The sequence below is a fragment of the Eptatretus burgeri genome, chromosome 9 (assembly GCF_056783735.1).
Source record: "Eptatretus burgeri isolate ZD-2024b chromosome 9, Ebu_testis_v1, whole genome shotgun sequence".
Lineage (NCBI taxonomy): Eukaryota > Metazoa > Chordata > Myxini > Myxiniformes > Myxinidae > Eptatretus > Eptatretus burgeri.
Window position 1 is genome coordinate 71,647,709 of NC_140969.1, and position 16,299 is coordinate 71,664,007.

A 16,299-nucleotide genomic window follows, 5' to 3' on the forward strand; every position below is an offset into this window, starting at 1 on the left:
CGAGCTCCGTCCCCTTCGCCGTCCGATCCACACAACGACAACCTCTCAGACTCCACGACTTTCAACCAGTGCCACTTCCTGCGCCACTTTCTGCGCCACTTTCTGCACCCCTTTCTCCACTCCTTTCTTCACCCCTTTCTGCGCTCCTTTCTCCACACACAAGCTGCGTTGTTCTCGCATCTTTATAGACTGGGGGAGGAGCTTGTATGCAGATTCTTGGATCAAAACGCGCTTGGAGGCAGAGCCACGCCACCCGACATTCAGCCATTGGTCGGGCGAAAAGGGGCGTGAGCCTCTCCTGATCCGTTTTCCTCTCCTAAAAGGAACGCATTCACAGCGGGTTCGGAGGCGGGGCCATGCCACCGGATGCTCAGTCATTGGATGGAAGAAAAGGGGCGTGAAGCCTTCCTGATCCGTTTTCCTCTCCCGAAAGAATCCATGTGTACCCGCGGCTTGACGCATTCGGCAACAATTACCGAACGGGCCCTGGACAGCACGACGTTTGGTGTTGACTGGTGGTGTGGTTGATGGTTGTGGAAGGAGAAAGGCGAAGGTGGTGGGCGTTTGCTGTGGTGGTTTGGTGGTTGGCGGGCATCGTTTGGGAATGGCGGTGAAGCGATGTTTGCGGGATGGAGTTGTGGAGGTAAAGAGGCGAAGGTGGTGGTGTTTGAGTTGTTGTCGGCTTAATGGTCCAAAATAACGATATAGAAAGAAAAATGGCTAACTCAAAGCGTCGCAGCCCGGATTAATCACATATATTCCCCCTAAACAACAGGTGTGGACTAACTACACATGAACTTATCGATATATCTAACCTGAGGACCCTTTATGGTGTATTGCGAATTTCCACAGCCGTAACACTATATATATATATATATATATATATATATATATATATATATATATATATATATATATATATATATATATATATATATATATATATATATATATATATATATATATATGTATATATATATATGTATATATATATATGTATATATATATGTATATATATATATATATATATATATATATATATATATATATTTATATATACTGAACAAAAATATAAACGCACCAAGCGCAAAAATATAAACGCACCAAGCGATTGTTACTATTTTACCTCGAACTCATTAATACTAAATCTTCACAACAATTTGGTTATAGAATCCATGACAATTGAGCATTAAATTTCAAAGAGTTCCTTGAGAATTCTGGCGACAGTCTTTGCGCTACAACAGCCGACACAACCGAGGTGTCACTGTCAGAGTTCACACAGTCAGTAGCGGGTGTGTCCACCGTTGGTGTCGCGCAGAGCGGTGCATCTCCGGCGCATGGACATCACCAGATTATCGATGGTGGCCTGAGGGATGTTTTCCCATTCCTCCTGGAGAGCCACACGGAGCTGGCGGACGTTCTCTGGGACTGCGTAACGTTGTCGTACGCGTCGATCAAGAACGTCCCAAAGGTGCTCGAAGGGCGACATGTCGGGAGAATATGGAGGCCAGTCGAGGACATCAATGTCCTCCTCACCGAGGAAGTCCATGCAGATCCTGGCAACATGGGGGCGAGCATTGTCGTGCTGAAACGTCACATGGTGAAGGCGCACAAACGGCACGACGATGGGTCTGAGTATCTCGTCCCTGTACCGCTGCCCGTTCAAGTTGCCTTCAATGAAATGAAGCCGAGTGCGCTCTCCATGGCAAATGCCTGCCCACACCATAACACTGGCACCACCGTGTGACACCCGACGAAGGACATTGGTGTCAGTGTAGCGCTCCCCAGCCAGACGCTGAGTCCGCCATCAGCCCGATACAGCTGGAACCACGACTCATCAGTGAACAGCACTCTCCTCCATCGTGCGAGGGTCCAGCGCAAGTGAACATTGGCCCAGTTCAGTCGGGTCTGACGCCGGAATGCAGTGAGGTCGAGTCCCCGGTGTGGTTGGCGGGCTCGGAGGTTGGCCTCCCTCAAGCGGTTATGCACCGTCTGGGCTGAAATGCGCCTGTTATGCAGCCCGACAGTCTCAACGGCAGTCCTCGTGGCCGGTCGGAGTCGATCCCGGAGATGTTGCAGCCTCATGTGACGATCCTGACCGGCGGTGGTCACACGTGGTCGCCGGGCATGTGGGCGGTTCACGGTGCTTCCAGTCTCTCTGAGGCGCGTTCTCAGGCGGCTAATGGTGGAGTGGTGGACATTGAAGTGTGCTGCAACGGCCCGTACTGACGTCCCAGCATTCAGCATGCCAATGGCGCGCTCCCTCAAGATTTGTGACATCTGTGGCATGTTGACATTTGGCACCAGTCCACATTTTGGGGAGGCCTTTTATAGGGCAAGCTATAGGGAGTGTTTGTGTCCTGGTCACGCTCACTGACCATCACTCTGTCAAGCCCCATGGTGCTCATGGGAAGGATTACTCAACGTGTGAGTCCACACACTCAAAGTGGTCAATTTCAATGGGAACATCTGTTTTGAGCAAAACAAAGGAACCATTGCTCAAACATATCATCGGTTTGACCATTTTCCCATAATGGCAATATTGACTTAGATATTTAGGTTGGTGCGTTTATATTTTTGTTCAGTATATATATATATATATATATATATATATATATATATATATATATATATATATATATATGTTCCCAAAATACAGCCATAACGGTACACGATAGTGAAATTTTTTTAGGGCCACCTTACTCACCATTCACCTGCGGTGTGCAGTATCAAGTTTCGTTCAAATCGGGCAACGAAAAAATTATTTTAAAAATCAATTCCCGATTCAGTCAAGTACTCTTCGGGAGAATTTGATCAATGCAAACAACCTCAGCAGTCTCGTTCGCTGGAGCTATCTGTTTTTTTTTTCTTGAAATGATTTTTTTTTCATCAACCGCTGTCACAACGGGAACCCAACAGGTTCACAGGTCGTCCAGTTAATGATAAAATGTCGGATAAATAAATAAATAAATGTTTCTGATTCGTGTTCAAAATGAAACGTTAAATTTAAATAAGTTCTTCTTCAATCATAAACTGACAAGATGGACGGACAGACGGACGGATGGACAGACACAAAAGCGATTGCTTAACCCAGCTTTTCACTTCGTGTGCACGGGATAATAACTTATCATGCAACAATCTTCATCCCGGCTAAAGGCCCGCAAACGCACACAACAAAAATCATGTACTCTGAACAGGGAAAGTGTGATGGTAAAAACAGGCACGGGGTGAAGCTGAAGAGCACCAGGCTGTTGTGTTTGAGTCAGCGGAGGAACTGTCCCAGGGAGAATGGCAGGAGAGTGGGCCAAGAGAGGGAAAAAGCAGGAATGAGCAGACAGGCTCATGAGGGCTGTAACGCGTAACGTTTCCTTAGTCTGGTAACGTTCCCTCTCCCGCCTCCGATCACCGTGTATGCGTGTCAATCGCAAAGTGCACCAATTCTGGGTGCGCTGAGTGTCAAGAGTGTTGATGCTGACCGGGGTGTGTTGAGTACCAGGTGTCAGCTGACCAACATGCATGCTCACTGCTCTGACGTGGACAGAGGCCTTCTCGGTGGCACACATTCTTGACGCACAAACTGTCCGTACACTTCACCACACAACCAGCAAGACTCCAAATGAACTAACAACAAAAACTCTTTGACGAGATTTCATGAACTTTCATTTGTATTTGAGAACAACATTGTAGTTAAAACAAGAGAGACAGTCTTCTCAGCATGAGCATCAAATTCCATTCCCACTTGACCATGTAACTAACTCCGACCAATCAGTAGTGGATTGCAGAGTGACCAGTCCATTATTACATCGATAGGGGGAAGATAGATCAGTCGATTATTGCAGACAAGTTAACATTGGTCTCCACATGTCACAAGGGCTGAACGTACAGCAAATTGTAGCAATAGCAAGAGGAGGGAGCGCATCCCAGCAAGGAGAAAGAGGACAATGGGCAAGCACACGCTTTTAGCAGGTATTACCCACATCCCCGCCGACAATCACTGTGGCCCCCAAAACCAACTCTGTTGCTGCCCCACCCCTAAGGCCAACCAATTACCGCCGATTGAGGGTGGGGGTCTCTGCCCAGAGGGATCCACAAATGGCGGCCCAGGGATACTCTCCGTTCTGTGCACAGCGGACAGATCATCGAACCAAATGTTCAACTCATCACGGTCCCTGTCCCACCTCCCATTTGTGGACATACAGTTGGGAGTAGGGTCCTTCCCTCTTCATTGGTGAGAGTGGAAAATGCAGTCTCACCCCTCACACTCATACAGCGGTACCCAGGTTGTCACGTCAGAACATGTGGACCAGACATTGTAACATGTGTCGTCTGAAGGAGACAAAGCTTGCCCCCTGGCAAGCCATACAAAGAACAACTTAACCCTACCATGTGCCCTTATTACATGGTTCAAAAGTTCAAAGACAAACTGAAGACAAATGATGGTTAAGGCCTTAGAACTCAATACTGCCACCTATCCCATAGACATAACAATATGTGGAAAATTGCATCACGGCAGTACCAACTAAATGGTGGTACCAACATACCTAAATGGTGGTACCAACAGTACCAACATCATGGCAGTACAAACTAAATGTTCTTCCAAGACAGGTCCACCAAACTTCATGTATGTTGCCCCATATCCGGTCCCAGACAGAATGGCAGGTGAGTGGGCTCATGTTTACTAGGTACTTTTGTTGAAAGAGCTCGATGGGAATGTTACTTTGGAGGACATTTTACCAGCCAGTTATGGCTACCGGTCAATTTTGTGCAGCAGTCAGTTGTACCAACAGTTATAGAGATTTACGATTAGAAAAATCAAATTGGCGATATTCCCATTGTATGAAAACACAATGTTTGTGGATGCCCTCGACCATTTGATTTTCATGTTCCTGAAAGCCAGACCACACAAATATGGTGCATTTGTGATTAAACAAAACATGGAGCATCAAAGAAATCAGTTGGTTGCAATCAAGTGGAAATACATCAAGGTGGACAGGCAAGCAGCAGTCTGTCTCTGTCTCTGTCTCTGTCTCTGTCTCTGTCTCTCTCCCTCCAGACCTTGATAAAATCACAAGATGGTCAAACACTTGGAAAATCTCTTTCAATTCTGACAAATCTCACGCCCTCAGCCTCTCTTTGAAAGATACGTCTGGCAAACCCTCCCATCTACTTTCATAACAATCCTCTTAAAGAAGTTGAGTCACTCAAGCTCCTGTGTCTTACTTTCAGCCATGATGTTTCTTGGGCAAACCAGATTTCAAAGTTGGCCTCCAAAGGCAGAAGTCTGACCTAAGCATATGTGAATTTTTTTAATTATTATTTTTTTATTTTACAGGATCTGAGGCTCAGTGGAGTTGCCATCTCGCAAACATGGACATGCAGATGAATAGACGAGACACACAATACAAGACTGTTAGATGAGACAAACACAGGTCATTGAGCTTGGGTGAAGTGCTGTCACTTCCTGGGGCACTCTGGGTAGCAGTGACCCCACAATAATAATGCCACCTTTCCCACTGCACTCAATGGGGGCATTTCTGAAGGATGAATCTCCTCCCCATGGTTGCCAAGCGATGGCGATTGTCCGTACTCTTATGCTGTAAAATTATAAACATCAAGGAAGCAGCCACACTATTTTTTTAAGTCCTTGGTATGACTCAACCAACAAAGATAGATCAATAGATTGATTTATCAAGATTGAAAGACATATTCCACGTGTTTGTCCAGTTTGTGATTTCATCAAGGTCTGAAGAGAGGGAAGAGGCTGCTGTCTGTCTGAAGGATGAGGGATATTTCAGCAGAGAGTGAAGTCATCAGCAAATATAGATGATTTTCCAGAGTATCAGAGTGATCGTTGATTAAGATTGTAAATAGGACTGGGCCTGGAACACTGTCTTGGGGCACTCCAGCCTTGACAGGGAAAGGGATGAAACAATTCTGTTGAGAGCCACATGTTGGTTATGAGAGTAGAGGAAGTCAGGAAGCCAAGTGTGGAGTTGGCCTTGGACGTCATAGGCATACCGTTTGGAGAGCAATGGAGAGTGAACAGACTATCGAAAGCACGAGATATGTCCCGAGAGATGGACGAGGAGGTTGGGACCATACTCTGCGCAGAGCGTTGGTGCTGCTTAAGCAGTCTCCTTAGCGATTGGGCACAATCCTGGACGGGTCGCCACTCTGACACAATATACCAGGATGCTGGCACTCATTTTGCTGACCTCAGAAGGATGACAGGTGGAGTCAACCCCACCTGGTATTGATTCAACATCTGAGCAGGATTTGAACTCAGAACCCAAGGATCCAAAGCCCACCACCCTAACCATTAAGCCAACACCAGGCATAGAGAGATGCCCCTGATCTTATTTCTGACATTGAGGGCCACTATCTATTTTTGGGAGAGCAGAAGCAGCACATTCAAGTTAAAATGACAGAGTCTGAATCTGAATTGATGATCTGAGATGAGGCCATTGGAGAAAAGAAAGGATTTTACATCGACTGCAATGTTGGATTTCATGACCTTGCTGATTATTGGAAGCAAGCTGATCAGTCTGTAGGTCAGGGCATCGGTTTGTACACCTTGTTTATGGAATGTGGTGATGGGGGCCGACTTCAAAGCAGATGGAAGATGACTTAGGACAAATGATGGGGTGAATTGGTCAGAAAGAGGAAGTGCAAGAGCAGCAGAGCAGGTTTTTAACTCACCTGGAACGTAGATCCGGGGAGCTTATTGGATGGTTCACCGTCCATCCTTCCATCTGTCTGTCTGTCTGTCCGTCCATCCTCAAATACTTGCAACTTCTTCTCTGAAACTACACATACAATTTCGATGAAACTTTACCACAACGTTTATCACTGTTATGTGTATGTAAGAAAGTTTGTTGTTCATGGCATTTAAAAATAAATAAATAAATAATAAAATATATACTGTATATATGTGGATATACATATATATGGATATACAGAAATATATAGATATACAGAAATATATATATATATATATATATATATATATATATATATATATATATATATATATATATATATATACATATCAGGCCCGAGGGGTGTATATGGGGGTTGCCCCCCCCACCCCCAAAAAGGTATTTGCTTTTTTTCTGAGAAACGACACATGCAATTCTGTTGAACCTTGACAACAACCTTCATCACTCAAGATGTACCAAAGTTTGTTCAAGGCATTAAAAAAAAATTTGGGTCTGAAGGGAGTCAATGAAGTTAATTTATTGGGGAGTTGCCCCCCCCCCCAAAGGGGTATTTGCTTTCTTCTCAGAAATGACGCAAACTATTCCGATGAAACTTGATCACAACCATCATCACCCATGATGTACCAAAGTTTGTTCACACCAAAAAAAACGAGGTCTTAGGGGATCTACGGGGTGGTTGCCCCCCAAAATAGGTATTTGCTTTCTTCTCAGAAATTACACAATTTTGATTAAACCTGACCACAACCTTCATTACACATGATGTACAGAAGTTTGTTCATGACATTAGAAAAATGGGGGTCTAGGAAGGTATAAGGGGGGGGGGGTTGCCTCCCATAATAGGTATTTGATTTCTTTTCAGAAACTACATACACAATTCCGATGAAACTTGACTACAACTTTCATCACCTGTGATGGACCAAGGATTGTTGTTGGCATTAAAGAAGTCATGGTCTAAGGGGGTGTTACCCCCCCCTCCAAAAAATACTTGCTTTCTTCTTCAAAACCACACACACAATTTCGATAAAACTCGACCACAACCTTTATCACCTGTGATGCACTAAAGTTTGTTCACGGCACTAAAAACAAAATCCATAGGTATTTACTTTCTTCTCCGTTCCAAATTTTTTTGGGGTCGTCCATGCTTACCAGTGGTTCCCTAGTTATCTTATCCAGCCACTACCAGGTGAGTGCCCAGGCGTATTGCCCCTATGGTTAGGACATGAAAACTGATGCCATCCGGTCCTGCAGAACTAGAGTTGAGGGTTACAGAAACTTCTCCACATTCTCAGGTGCAAATGACACAGAGTACCTCATTGGCTGCGGTGTCTCAATGACGTTATTAAATGTTTACTGACGCTGACCAGGCGGTACCAATATTTACTCTTTGAAAACATGCCTAAAGCAAGCTGCTATGAACCAAAGTACATTTTTCAACAAACGAGAACGGCACTCGATAGAGGGCATACCTCCACCAGGCTGAACAGTTTACATTTTGTATTCGATTGTTCGGCCGGATCTGCATCCAGAACTCCAAAATGTAATTTTTTTTTGTATACCTTGGTATAGGCTCGTATGAGAGCGAACACACAACTCACAGCAAGGAGGCATGAGACAAGAGGGGCGGGAGTGGAAGGGACAAAACAGTGGGGAACAGACACATTAGGTGAACTGTGGAAGGGAGAGGGATGGGGATGGGACGGGGAACATGGCGAAGAGAAGATGGACATTTCAGGGACTTTCAGGAAGGAAAGCAGGAGAAATGAAGGAAGTGGGCTTGGGTGGATTATCGGGGGTAGAAAAGATCGAGGATTTGGATCGGGTAAGATAAGAGGTGGTGGTGAACAGCTGTTTTGAAAGCCTGGAGGGAAGAATGGGAAAGAATAGAGTGAGGAAGTTTATTCCAAAGGCGGGAAAAAAGAGGAATGAAAGAGTGAAGATGAGCAGTGATTTTTGATTTTGGTAGTTTTACCAGAAGGGGGTTGTTGGCGGACCTTGAGCGCCCTGTGGAAATGTGGTGGGGACAAATCGCAGAGAGAGTAGGGGGGGCAAGGCTGGCTTGTTCTTGCCACCTCACCAACTCATCCACCAAGTTTTGTCATAACTCATCCACAACTTTTTGAGATATCATGCAATATATCATTTTTATCCCCATCTCTCAATGGTGAAGAATCACTTGGAATTTTTTTTTTTTAAAAACTCGTATCCAGATCCAGATTTTCACCAAAATCTAAAAATTCGTCCATGTCATGTAACCAACCTGTCCACCAAATATCGTCCAAATTCATCAATAACTTTTTGAAATATCCTGCTCACAGACAGACAAACAGGGGTGAAAACAGAACCATTGTCCACCTTTGGTGACGGAGGTCAATATCGGCACAGCGTGGTCAGCTTGCATTGGAAACAACATTTGGCAACCAAATGGCAGATCTAACCTTTGTTTTACCCTAAAATTCCTTGCAGTAAACATGTGGTGGCATCAATAGTTTTGGGGTCCATTAGGAATGTCTGCCTTCAAGCCCGGTAGAGCACTTCACAGAAAAAAAAATGAACGTTGACGTCATAATCAAGCGTCTCAAGTACTCATCTCCACTCCAGATTTAATACCAATGGGCTTTTGAATGCCAATCATATCACTTGAAGCTCCCTTATGAAATTACTTGTTTCATGTCGAATCCAAGCTCTGCCATCGTGGAAATTCAAACAAAACCACAACCGTTTATGTCCTCAAACAAGGTCACACAAATCACCGACCCCAGGAATTGTTGTCAAATTTAAAATTAAGACTTGACAGCATTAGTGTTCCGTTTACTCGTTTCATTACAATAGTCTTATAAACCCAACAATTATTGTGTGAGGATATCATATCGCATAGGGAATGACAATGTGGACCAGCAGACATGCAACACCAGTCCACGCCAGCACCGGTTCTACCTTAAAGGTTCATCAGTAAGGTAAGAATAACTACTGCTTCTACTACTTTAACAGCCACAATTAATCCCAGTCGGGCAATAATGGTCAATATAAAGGTCAAGGAAGAAGAACTTAAAGCCTGTGGACACCGTGAACGCAAGGGTACACTCAAACTCCAACAACCTTGGCTATCAAGGAATGAAAGAATGAAAGGTGGAAGAAAAACAGTCAAAATAGAAAGGAAGTTACAAAATAAAGATAAAAGACAGAAAATAAGGCAAATAAAGAATTGAAGTCTTCGCGCATCGATCACACTTAATGGCATTGAACTGTGGAGCTTGGTTTATCTGAAAACTTCCGTTCTGGTAAGGCACCAGCAGGGGGCGCTGTATATCAGAGCATGCCGTCCTTTTGATGGTGGCTGTGCCTTCGTTGTGCAAGAATGTATTCGAGGATTACTGCGAACAAAACGAAGATAATTTATCGTAGTTTGACAAAATTGTTTTTCTTTCAAATGACAGATACTCTCATGTTTGATTCTGTGCATACGGAGCGGTTGGGGCGGTGGTTGAGAGTGGTAGGAGGTGGTTCGGGTTTGGGGGGGGAGGAGAGGAAGGGAAAATTGTTCTGCTATATTTGTTAAAGTAATAAATAGAAGATCCCAGAGGGAATAAATACCTTCATCAGAGGGCCAGAAGATAAATCGACCCTGCAGCATGGATCCAGAAACTAACTCTGTCACCATATATAGTGTGGGGGGGGGGGGCAAGTGGACACCTGTAGGATTTTAATGATGAGAAGGTGCCACCCATTTTAATTCCATATCTCAGTACCAAAGTACATGAAAATGCATGTTGGCATTTTTGGAAGTGTGGCAGACGGCAGCCATCTTGGATTTCAAAATGGCCGATGTTTTGCCACTATTTTTCGCTTGGTTAGTTTCAATGAAAGTATTTCACCTCAATTTTGAAAGCAAAATGATCGGTTTTCATTGTTGTTAACACTTCAAAATCAATGTAAGTAATATTTTGTTCAAATTACATACGATATCACCCATCCTGAAATTCAAAATGGCCACCAAAAAGTTACAAATTGCATTAAAATTTAAGGGTCATGGTCCGATAAACAGCTTCATCCTAACATTGACCCCCAGATTTAACCGGAGGTGGTATAAATTTTGATATGAGAAGAAAGCTGCTATTCTTCTCATTGACCCTGTGAAATTGTAGGGCTGCAAGATGTTTAGTTTGGATTTTGTACGCCAAAACTTGTTTACTATTGGTCAACCAATTAGTTGAACCACAGTATTCTATGGGGCTTGTAAATGCACATTTTTAGCTCTCTTGTCAAAACGATTGAAATACCAGCATGAAACTTCACAGGTGGGGTAGAGGGTCAAAGCCATTCAATCAATGTGAAAAACTGCATGTGATGAAATCGGACCATCCCCCTTTAAATATTGTGGTAACAAGTGTTATCTAAAAACGATACCTAACGGTATTTTTCTCAAACTTTTTTTGCACAGTTAGACACTCATCGAAGCAACTGGTACTCAGATACACACCTTAGCTCGTATATAAAACGATAAACACACTCACTTCCATGGACTTAATTTGTAGACTTTAACTCCACAAGCTACAATATTTAAATATCCATTTCAGAGGATAACAAATTTATGAGGTGCAGTATCATGCGCTCGCAGTATCAGCACACACCCCACATACCCCAGACACAATAGCCACACCCACATCTACCATACACACCTTGCAACTGCATGTCCAACAAATGCAGTCTTAACCATGTACAATGGAACTACATGAACTTGTTGCAAGTTTGCTACTCTCATAGCCGTATTAAACATCATCATCATTATCACTGTTCTCTTCATTGTCAGAGTCAACTTCGGGGTTATAAGGAGCATTGTCGCATATTTCTTCCCCTTCACAGCATGTACAAAATTCTGTGCAAAACAGTACATTCTTTTTATCCCCCGCCAACCAACGAAGTTGGCAGGGGATAGAGAAATGGGTTCCATCCATCCGTCCATCACATTTCGTTGCCGGAGCTTAACTACAAATCCCCTCAAGATATATTTACGAAATTTGGTTCACATATCAAGCAAGTGGTGAACTGGTGCCTTTTGATATTTTCTAATTGAAAGGTCACATGGTTTGGCAGCCATGTTGGATTCAAGAAAAATATTAAATAATGTTTTCTCTGGAATCACATAACCTAACGAAGCGAAAATTTGCAACTATCATCTTCCATCATGTCTGCATACATAGTAAAAATTATGACGTCACAAGTCACATGGTTTGGCGGCCATCTTGGATAGAAAAACACACCCCATCCGATTAACACGAAACTTCACACACGTATTCCACTGGAGGATTGGAGGCAGAATGTAAATTTATGATGTCATAGGTCACATGGTTCGTCAGCCATATTGGATTGAATATTAATACATTTTAAAAATCTTCTTCTCCAGAACGGCTGGACAGATTGAGGCAAGATTTCACATACACTTTCCCCAAGACATCCTTTCAGAAGTTTGTTAATTTCTAATTGATAGGTCACATGGTTTGGCAGCCGTATTGAATTTACCCTAAAACGTTCAAACATCTTCTTCTCCAGAACGGCTGGTCAGATCAAGGGGAAACTTCACATACTTATTGCACACGCTTAGGGAATATAAGTTTGTTAATCCTCATTTACTATGGCGGGGGATATCGAAGACTTTGTCTTCAACGGATGCTAGTTACACTTGCATTGGTGACTGGAACACCAGGTCCGACCACATCCGCATTTCACGAACTGTGTGACAGCATCTGGAGCTGGAGGCAAATGTGTCATCACTGGTATGAAAATTCCATCTACCAAGTTCCAGACATAGTTCTCTGGGGATGGTATTTCAGGGAATGCAACAATGTCATTATACCATATCATGGCTTGATAATGTGCTCTGGTAATGGCATGTGTGAGTGCAGCTTTAGTTTGGGGAATATTCTCTGCTTGGGCTTGTTTCCGCTTAAAGAGCCACCATCTTGCATCTGCAACGTTTGTTATTTTTGTTGTTCTAGGAAGATAGAGCTGACATACACAAGCTTCAAGAGCAGCACTTGTTGCTTCTGAGACAGTGCCTGTCGCACCAAGTTGGGACAATGCTACAACGATGTCATGGTTGTCATCCAAATGATATAAAACCTTCCAGCATGTTATCTTGCCTTTGCCTGCAAACTTTCCGGTAAAGGCCCGGTCACACCTTGACGTTTTAGCCAACGTATGCCGATTTTTGAATTTTTTTTCTAAAACGCTGGCACACGTTGAATACGTTATGGGTAAGTTTTGATAACATTGAGAGCACGCTGAAAAACACTGCCATACGTCGTTGTACGTTGGCTTTAAACGTTGTACTTTTTGGTTGTCCTCAAATTTTTTCATGCTTAAAATTTCACGACGTATGCCGGCGTATGACTCACACGTTCCGCTACGCTGGCCACAAGTTGTATGCACGGTCTGCGATCGTTGACAGACGTCAACACATGCTACTTGTAAGTTAATCATAAGTTGAGACACGCCGAGGTAATGTTTAGCGTACCCGAAACTTATTTCTAACCTATGATTAACGTGTTGTTGCCACACATCGACAGACCTTACTTTTAAGTTACTCATAGGCTGAAAGACGTCGGTACAATGGATCGTCCTTGCGTCAGCGTCCACAGCCACGGCCAGGACACTTATTTGCAGCATTCTTCAAACTTTTCTTCGGCATGACGAGGATGTTCACACTTCGATGTCTAGCTTGGCTATGATTCCAATTGTCCATCGGCAGCGTCTATTTAAAATAGTCGAGTTTGAGCGTTTTAACACATTCAGAAGAAACGATTAAAATTTCCAAACCCCAGCGTCAAAAAACAAAGGCGAGTGACAGCAATTTAAATCGTTCATTGTAAACAATGAAAATAGCTGAGTGGTACCGTTTAAAAGTCGTTGAGTGTAAAAAAAATTCAATTGTTGAGCGCAAGCGTCTACTTTCAATAGTGGAGATGCAGCCATTTAAATCGTTGAGTTTATCATTTAAATCGTTAAATCGTTAAAAGCAAGGACGATCCATCATAACCCACACCCTCCCCCTCACACTCACCTCCTACTGCCAACATGAACAAACTACTACTAATACTAATACTAATACTAATACTAATACTGATACTGATACTGTTTCTGCTGACATGGACATCGACTCAAAAAGGACTCGAAAACACTGTTGGGTTCCCCTTTTATGAGCAGCATTTTTATATACCAATTCCCAAAACCGCTGGGAACACGTCTTTAGATGGCAGTTGTAAGCTAGAAACACGTTAATTTATTTTTTTTGTTGACCGGAAGACGTTATTGGAATACGTCTACATACGTCGATGTGTGTTGGGACTACGTAAAGAATTGGTTCAAAGCACGTCAAACATAAGTTATAAATAAGTTTCGCGTAAAAAAGACATTACCGCGACGTGTTTCGACTTATGAGTAGCTTATAAGTAGCCTTTGTGGACGTGTGTAAGCGTCCACATATCGTGTGTACAACCTATCCCCATCGCATGCGGAACGTGTGTCATACGCCGAGTACGTCGTAAAATTTTGAACATGTTTAAAATTTCTTGACGTACTCTACTTACTACGACGTATGATAACGTACTTTAGCGTTCTACTCACGTATACCAAACTTACTCATACCGTATTTGACGTGCCCCAACGTTTTAGACACATTTTTCTTAGGTCGGCATACGCTGGCAAGATCGCCAAGGTGTGACCGCGATGTTGTCACTTCCATTTCTACGGCAGTTATGATTCGAATCGTTGTGCGTCAGCCTTTTAATAGGCTACGTCACGACATCGTCGGCGATGCGTGCAACGCGCTATGCCTAAGTTAGACTATCGTTGGGCATCGGTTGTGTAGGCCGACAACAGGTTCAGCATTCGTTGGTATAAGTTATCTATAACACAACGAAACGTTCTGTGTCCGTTACCAATGCGTTATACATAAGACCAAGTCGCTATGAATACGTCCGAATCTTTAAAAAAAACATCAAAAGTTCAACGTAAGCCAGCGTTTTACATACATTTTAATACGTTGCCATCGCTGGCTAAAACGTCAAGGTGTGACCGGGCCTTAATATCTGTCCCGGACAATGCATGGAATCCAGAAAATGCTGCTGCTTTTGATGGCCCCAAAGTTTTATATATTGGTCCAACTTTGATTACTCTCTGGTTGTTTCCTGCACCAGTTAGCATAATAGTGTCTGCTGCAAGATTTGGATAGCGCCTAATAGCCAGAACAAAGACATGCGTATCAGGAGAATAGATTCTCAATGAGGTAGCACCGTTGTTGCCGTGTTTTATAAAAATACAATTTGTTTACAATACTATTGAGGCAAGATATGTACAGACATTTTATGTTTATATATTTCAGTCTATTGCTACAACTTTGCCAATGATTATAATGGAAGACAAGTCTGAAGACGATGATGGCTCACGAGCGGTATTTGACGATGTAGATTGTTTCAGAAGTCAAGGATGAGACAATGTGATTATGTTTGACCAAGTTACAAAAATGAACAACATGATGTGGTACGAGTGACAGGTTATTAGCTGCAAAATGTCGAAAACCCGGTTTCGTTCAACAACTTTAAAAATTTGACCTTTGCATAACCTTTAAAGGTCACAAAACAATGTTGTGGACATTAAAATAAGGAAACAGGATACGTGCTATAGCTTATTGGAGTTAGTTCGTCGAAGAAGGTCGAAAACCTGGTTCGATTCCCCCAACTTTGAGAATTTTGACCTTTGTCAACTTTAAAGGTCAAAGGTCAAGGATTATGACCTTTGGTGCAAAACTTCCTCTGGAACATTCCAGGAACAATATAACGTCATATAGGCTATATGGCATTTCGCACTCCTTGGATTATCCATACTTTGATGAAATCAGCGTAAAAACAAACTTGAAGGGGGTGCCACGGGTAAGGTGTTCGAGATAGAGAAAAATGGTTTCAAGACTTTAGGTGGGGAATGACCTCAAGATTATGCATAAAAGATATTGTCATCCTCGCTCTCAAAGTTTGGGCGGTCGTATGATTTTTATGTCAAAATTCGAAATTTTCTAAGTTTTTGACCTTGTGACCTTGACCTTGGGACGAAAATGAAATAATCAGGCTCTGTGGAGCTATGCAGCTGCCATTGGGCTAACCAACTACCGAAGCCCCTGCCAGATTCGACAGACCCTTTGGAGAAGAAGGATTTATATGTCAAAATTCGCAATTTTCTAAGTTCGTAACCTTGTGACTTTGGAATGAAAATGAAAAATCGAGCTCCGTGGGGCTATGCAGGTGCCATTGGGCTAACCAAATACCAAAACCCCTGCCAGATTTGACAAACCCTCTCGAAGAAGATGCAAATTGAAATCGGCTACCCCCTAAAAACACAATTAGCAATTTTCTAAGTTCATGACCTTGTGACCTTGACTTTGGGATGAAAATGAAAAATCGGGCTCATTGGGGCTATGCAGGTACCATTGGGCTAACCAAATACCGAAACCCCAGCCAGATTCGACAAACCCCTCGGAGAAGATGGATTTTTACGTCAAAATTCATAATTTTCTAAGTTTGTGACCTTGTGA

At 43.1% G+C, this 16,299-nt stretch overlaps 1 pseudogene across 1 annotated transcript in view; it reads right to left on the minus strand.

The window, feature by feature from the left end:
- Positions 1 to 6,720, minus strand: part of LOC147020333 (protein FAM200C-like) — a 46,996-nt pseudogene extending 40,276 nt beyond the window's left edge. Inside the window, exon 1 of the transcript XR_015061768.1 lies at positions 6,700 to 6,720. The product of XR_015061768.1 is annotated as a protein FAM200C-like (transcript). The remainder of the gene's footprint in view (positions 1 to 6,699) is intronic.
- Between the last annotated feature and the right edge of the window lie 9,579 nt (positions 6,721 to 16,299).